General features: G+C 34.3%; 1 long non-coding RNA gene across 1 annotated transcript; it reads right to left on the bottom strand.

Moving 5' to 3' along the window:
- Nucleotides 1-1,802: 1,802 nt before the first annotated feature.
- LOC128266001 (uncharacterized) lies at nucleotides 1,803-5,180 on the bottom strand. The gene is made up of 2 exons (XR_008268999.1): nucleotides 4,839-5,180; nucleotides 1,803-2,106 (listed from the first exon to the last, which is right to left on the bottom strand). It is a non-coding gene; the product is annotated as an uncharacterized LOC128266001 (long non-coding RNA).
- Between the last annotated feature and the right edge of the window lie 2,535 nt (nucleotides 5,181-7,715).

Below are 7,715 nucleotides of genomic sequence, written 5' to 3' on the forward strand. Positions count from 1 at the left end.
GGCGGAGCGATCGAAAACACGTCTGCATGGGGCAACTGTTGATTGGCGAAAAGATGGCGAACAAGAAAGGCCTAGCACGGATTCCTGTGTAATTCCTCTTGATTCACGCTTGAAATTGGAAATATTATTTCCAGGGATACGGCTTGAAGTGCGTTGGACCAATACGACCAAATTTCATGACTGCAGTTCCTAACAGATTGAAAAGATTCCTTAGTTTAGTTCAAACAAAGGTTGTGATTCACAGAGTCGAGGGCCCTGCTATGATCAAGAAGAGTCAGGAATGTGACGCAACTTTGGTCGAATTGCTGACGAAAATCCTCTAAAATATCAGTTATGGCAGAAATACAACTTCTTCTTTTACGTAACCCTGACTGTGTATTCTGCAGTAAAGATTTGCTTTCTAGCAAACATTTAAACATTTTTTTTAGCAAAGCATCTTGAACAGTTTCTTTCCTTGGTGATAACGTCCAGCATTGTTTCCTCATAAAGTTTTCTTAAGTATCAAATATATCGATATTTTCTCCAATGTCAACCTCATACTCATTGACGGAATTAACCCAATAAAATTGAAAAACTTATTCCGTTAAAACTTCGGTCCGCATGCCTTGCAAATCCAAATTTTTCAAATTTTGTGTGCCCCAAATAATTATGCATTATTTATTTTGCTCAGCAACGTTGTTCCCGTAAACGTGAAATATCTAAAATAGTAAACCATTACTATATATCGAAGTATATTTAAATAAATGGAAAAACAACGAAATTATACAATTTTGATCTATTGTTCCTATGGGATAAAAATCTTCAGATTTTATTTTAAAATTAAAACCGTATTTCTGACGCTACAGTGCCTGATCAGGTGGCGTTCAGCTAAGATCAGGGGTCAGAACTGCGTGCTTTGATTTTTTCAACACCTAACTATTTGAGGCCGAATCCGGGTAACGGTAACGGGGTACTGTAACAGAAGTTAACCCACCCCTCATTTCTCCGACCGGGATAATTTCTTTTCAGAATTTCTTGCTAATTTAGTACTAATTATAGCCCAGAGCCGCAAATTTGTTGCTCAACGGGAAACCTTTATTTTAAAACTTGGAAATTCGGGGCTTAGCTCGACACCGGGCTTCAGCCCGCCCTCATCAACTCTATTCCTAATGAACTAAGCAGAAAAAAAGTAAGCGCATAATTTTATGCAAATTTGTGCTCCTTGAATCCAAAAACCCAAATTTGGTGCTAAGCGGGAACAGATTTTTTGAAAAATATCGAAAATGTGGGAAAAAAAAGAAGCAGTATCGCATAATTTGTGCTTAGTTGGTGCTCCTTGAATCTTGGGTCAGTTAGGATAAAAATGAGTGTCGAATTTTGTGCTATTTTTTTGCGCACTAATTTCGGAAACTCAAATTTCGGGCTCAACAGGAAAACCCAATTATTTTTTTTTCACCCCCGCAAAAAAAAAAACACAAAAATAACATATTTTAATATTTATTTTATTTTACAAAAAAAAAAAACTTCCGGAAAGAAACAATGATCCTTAAATGTGATTTCTGTCCAGCATTCATTGCTGTGACGGAGAACGGCTGTGTAATGCCCTGTAACTGGCAGGTCGCAGTTCAAATGTTGTCCACATGGTATCAGACAAACCCTTCCAAATTAATTTATCCGAAATTTTGCAAATATAATTGCGTTGGAATAGACTTCCTCGCACCTTGTGTCTGCCATGGTACACAAATCAATTATAATATAGTTGCCTGTAAAAAGAGCAAGATTGATAAAAAATAAGACCCTACCCATAATTTCAAAAACTGTACTGATAATTTAATTGCATTTATTACATTCCTCTTCTTTGCAATTCAAATGTTCATTCATCTAGCCTGCTGATGTTTTTAGCATCGATGGTTACTGTGGCCATTTTATTGATGTGCGCCTTCACGCATTTGTTGCAGGCAGATTTTTCTGTTACAGGTGCATACTCTGCCAATAAGGGGTTAATGACCTCGGCAGCTACAGAGATGCAGTTGACCAGCATAATATCTCCATTTTACTCCATGGTTTTGGGTGCTTGCCACTGGAGCAAAATTGCAGCGCGTTCTGCATCAGTGTTGCACGTGTTGCCTGTAACAAAAAAATGGTACTGTTTGACAATTATATAATCAAAGTTGTTAATTTGAGTTAGTTTCTTCACTGAGCTCTATTTTGCGCTTAGCAACTGATCTTCTTAAACTTCGCATGTCATTATGTTTTTTTAATTTGTTAGTGCAGACATGACACATTAAACTCATAAACAATGTCTTTGACTGCCATTCCAGAGTTTAATTCTGCTACCATTGAAGATCTGCTAACCAAACTTAACTCAGTAGTTCAAGCCATGTTATATAACATTTAATATCTTTTATTTTAATAACAACGTTTAGTATGGATCACAGTTAAAAGTGTGATAATATTTCCATAAAGATGCACACCGAGAATGAAAGATGAAAACGAATGAACATTTGGCATGCACATACATACATAGTTTAAAATATATTCTTTTTTTTGCGCCTCATTTTCGCAGCGTTATTTGACGATTTCAACTAAAGCTGAGTTCAATAGTCAAAAAGAGGTTTCGTCAAAATAATTATGCCGACTAGTGTACATATGTTTTCTGATCAAAAATATATTCACTTCGTTGCAAACAGTTATATTTCTATACTCTTGCAGAGGGTATTATACATTTTTTGTATTTTTCATTTATTTTTCCTAGGGGAGCTATAAGATAAAGTCGTCCGATAAGGTTTGTTCCGACTTGCCATCAATAGAAATATGTACAACTTTTGGGTTTTTGTTAGTTTTCGTAAAACTGAGAGACTAGTTTGCTTAAAAACTGACAAGGGTATAAAGTAATTAATATTTTAGTAAAAAATGTTCATACCTTAACTTAAAAACACGGTCTTTATAATAAATAGTTAAAAATGAATACACGCAAAGAAAAAATCTAGAATTTCGATGTCAAATCAAGAACGAACGATGTCAAAAGTAGGGTAAAATTCGAATTTTTTTTGATTTAAGAACGAAAGGCTATATTCAAGTACGAATTATTCAATCCCGAAGATCTACATTTGAGAATGAACGTTATCAGTCCAAGTACTCAGAAGTGCTTGAAGAATGTGCGAAAGATATTAATTTGAGTACGAAAAATTCTTCATGCAAGTATGAAAGATTCTTAACTTAAGTTTTTTTAAAAAATGTTTTTTTGTCTCTTTTTCTTTTTTTTTCTTTTCTCTTTGACTCCATATAAAATTAGATTGAAAGGGATTATGATAAATTGATATGTAAAGGAAACAGAAAAGCAAACATTATTCATTTTACTGCAAGTCGACCCAACCGGGATTCGAACAGAGGCCTTTGGATTCGTAGACGCATTAGCTGGTTGCGCCACACTGGCATCACAATTTACTGTGTACTACGCCCGTTTAAAAATTCGAAGCAATTTGTTTGCAATCAAATAGCTTTTATTTGCTATACTTTTGAGGTCAACTAGATAAAAATTTAAATAAAAGCAGAACGTTTGAAAAAAAAACATAAAAACCAAAAAAAAAAAAAATTGATAACTTTGTCTGAGATTTGAGCTCGGGTTCTTAATAGCTTACCCAATGTTTGATGTTCCAAGACACTTACCCCCTAGGCCAATCATTTTAAGAACGAAATGTTCTTGTTTTAAATTAATAGTTCTTGTTTTTTTGTTAAATTAATAGTTTTTAATAGAGTTTACTGTAATAATAATTACATTACTGTAATGTAATAATGTTTAATAATTCTGATATTATTTACAAACACTATAAGCAGGGATAAAGCGAAAAATATCGTTTTCCCTATGTATTAAAAAAAACATTTTAAAATATTATTATCAAGTATGACTTATTCTGTACACGTTCGTCCTAAAAAAAAAAAAGAATTATTCGGCCGATTTTCAAGAACGTTCGTGCTAAAATTATTCGTTCTAGTTTTTTCTTTGGGTATGTACAACTTATTGTAATGTTCAAAACTATTGTATTTGGGCCAACTATGTAAAGGCATCAAACATTTGGCAATACCTTCTTAACGACATATCACTTGTCTGTTGCTTTAGAAATATTTATAAGAAAAAAGTAGCAAGACTCGGTCTTTTGCAAATCAAATTTGTACCGGCTACTTTGTTGCTTTTTTGTTGAATTGCTCATTGATATATGTACATAGGAAGAGCAAAGTCATATACATACATACATGTGCTGTTCTCAGCATACGAAGGCCATTATCATCTTCTTCATTCGCATCCTCTGTCGCTGAGCAAAGCAACTTTACTTTTTACTTTTAATTTATCTTTCTTGCGCTAATGCGTAGGCAATTTGCACCGGTCGCCAAGACGAGCAATAACAATTGCATAGGATTCCCCGTTAGCCGCGCTAAACGGAAGTCATTCTGTTGTTGGATTGCCGAATATTTGCACTGCCAGAAATCACTTCTTGTCATCGTTGCTGGAGGATTGGTCAACATCGCAGCGATGAATTTTTTTGGTCAGATTTTTCTTTTTTTTGTACATACAATAACAAGTGGGACTAAAGAATTCTTTCGGATAGCCATTTAATGTTATTCTTGTTTTTTTCCCCTATTTTAAAAATCACTAACATTTTTCATGTAACGACTTGAAAATAAAAAACTCATGCACCAATGTAATTGTGTTTCATTGCATTGGTATTGGTGTTTGCTCTGCCATAAACAATGTATGGGCACCCCTTCTTTAGCTGTTACATATGTATACTTATGTAATTAAAATGATTTTTTGTTGTGTAAAAAGGTAAGTTTGTTTTAAAATAAAGAAATAACTGTACACTTATTCCCAAACAACATTTCTTAATAAGCCACTGCACTTGAATAACTATTTTGAACACATATGGATTCTACAATAGGTTCATTTTAATCCGTGATAGATAGTTAGTGGTATTTATTTCTTAAGAGTTAAGATCTTGTAAGCCATTTGAATATTGCGCTAGCATATCAAAGTTAAATTTGACCAGTTCTTCCATTGACCAGATGCAATTAAAAGTCTACAAGCCCAAAACATGGGATCAACTGATGGGCAGCAAATGTTGCCAAACGCAAACCGGTTAAAAATGATAACATTTTTCGCTGGCGCTGACACCGGTTTTAAAGCAAAATTATTTCCATTTTAATGATTTCTTTTCCTAACAATACAATACATATCCGATCTTGCCTGATACTGGTCCAAATAAGAAACCAGTTACTAATTTTGTCGCTGCTTTTAATCAATAATTTTAGCTAGGCGGCGCTCCGTGCGTATTTTTTCGACCTTGACTCTCATAAAAAAGGAAAAGTGATGAGCTAGTGCCGGTCTGGAAACCAGTCCGGGCCCAATTTCTATTAAAGCTGCCGTCGCGACTCTGCTTTCCGTTTTAAGATTTTTCTTAAGAAACCTTTTTGGCAATAAGGACGACCCAAGAGCTTAAAAGTTTACGAAATTGTATATTTCTTGCTTTATTTAAAAAACAACATTTTTTCAAGGGAAAAATTGCAATGACACTTCTACATCTCAAGTAATATTTTCTGTAAATTCCAAAAGCCAAAATCCAAAGTCAAGGACTTGGAGCTTTCAAACATTTTAAGCTAAATTTTACAGTCAACAGTTTTTTTGTCCGATGCCGTAAGAGCAACTTTAACTGGTGTTGTTGACCAGAAGTCTAAAGTGAACTTGTCTGGGCGGCCTTGATTTCGGTAGTGCCTTTTACCTCTTACTTGCATACACTGCATACGCAGCGCATGATTGTTGATGAAATTAACACGGAAAAACTGCCAACTGTCTGGCCAGTTGTAACAACTGCAATTCTTGCAAATATAAAGTTAGTTATTATGCCGGAAAACAAAGGGTAAACAAGTTTTAAAGTGCAAGTACCGAGGAAGAAGTGTGGGAGGCTACAATGATACTGCTTATCAAAGCGCCGATAAGAGCGGAAACACAAACTGATTGTGCGCGATTGAATAGTACGGTGGGAGCAAGAAAATTTACTTCTATATTTGTACATCGTAAAGAACAATGTCACACTCAATGTATAATTATCTTTTTGTGTAGTTATGGTGATGGGTAAAATTTTCTAAGCTGTATATTTTTTAAAAGTTATGAGTGCCAATTTAAAAATATTTTAATTTTTTTATTGAATAGCTTAAAAAATCTGTTTAACGGAATTTGTTGAAAATTATACTCAAATGGCGATGAAACAAAATCATATGAACGAACAGAACCCCAAGATTTACACAGAATCAATGCCTTCAAGTGAACTATGACCTATACTCTATCGGTCCCGATAATATTCTCGATTAATGAATTGGTAAAATTACATTTACATTCATCTGGATTAGCAGTAGCTTGTTGACTTGGATTGATGGTTATTTCAGTCGAGCTTGGTCTTCGTAACTAACTTCGGAACTAAGTAAGGCCATAGGCACACTTAACTTGTCAACATTCGTATTTAAAAAAGATTATTAATAAATAGTCCGAATAATAATGGACCAAAATGACTGCCCTATTTTATCCCGAATTTACAGATACAGTTTTGGACCTCTTGGGTATGATTTGTTACATAGGAGCTTATGCACTTCAGTTGCTTTAGAGGAAATCCGAGAAAATGAAGCTTGTGAAACAGTTACATGGTTGACCATTTCAAAAACTTTTCTAAAGTCAATGAAGATGGTAAGATCTTTACTGATTTAAAAAATACTGTTGATTTGCTTTAAGGATTAAACGCCTTGACTAATGTAGGTAGTAAACTCAAACGGTTATGTTTGTACACCGACACTAGTGACGCAGTTGGTCACAAAAAAATTTTATCATGGTTAATGGAACACGAAGCCTGGGAAAAACTATCACTTTTATGGCTGAAAGGCTACTTGTGGAAATGTTGGTAGAAGTATAAATACTTTGAATTTACTAAAATAATAAAAGAATAAATGGATTAAATCGAAGTCTTCAATCAAGCTATAAATTTTTTGACCATTTTGGATGGTGGAAACAGGTTGGTTTTTCGCTTTGAGCTAACAAATGGGTAAAATTGGTTTTTGCACCGTTGGATGTAGCTATTGTAACATACAGAATTATGTACAAATTATGAAAAATTAAGTTTCCGACCTGTTTTTGTCGATACACAACCAATCAACAATGGAATGGTGCAGGTATTTGGCAACGGAAAATATCATTAATGGAAAGGGTGAGCGTTATGTTCGTGTAGTTTAGTATTTCGTGCGATGATGACTTCAAAAATGACAGATACAAGTATTTATAAGAAATAAATATCTGCCATTCTCATTGGATATGAAATAACCTTGACCAAGGGGTAAGTCAATAAGACCGTCGACGAAATTGTTCTGTTTGCCAGAAATTAAGGCAGTAAGTTCGTCATTCAATGCTATTAGGTGGTCTGAACTCTCAGTAGATGAAAATAGTTTTTAAATTGCGGAAAAGTGCTGGAAATAGAATTTTAGTCTAAAAATATCACTTGATGGAGTTATGACACTACAATGCTGGCCCCATTCATTGCAGCAATTTTTTCTCAGACTATATATATTTTACGTAAGTGCGAGCAAGTAAATATCCAATTACTTAAGAAATTGACAGTCAATACCAAAAAAATTTCGGTATAAAAATACAGCTCAGTAACGTACTAAAGGAGCCGATACGTCAATGAGCAAAATGGTAT

Source organism: Drosophila gunungcola, unplaced genomic scaffold, assembly GCF_025200985.1.
Source record: "Drosophila gunungcola strain Sukarami unplaced genomic scaffold, Dgunungcola_SK_2 000219F, whole genome shotgun sequence".
Taxonomy (NCBI): Eukaryota; Metazoa; Arthropoda; class Insecta; order Diptera; family Drosophilidae; genus Drosophila; species Drosophila gunungcola.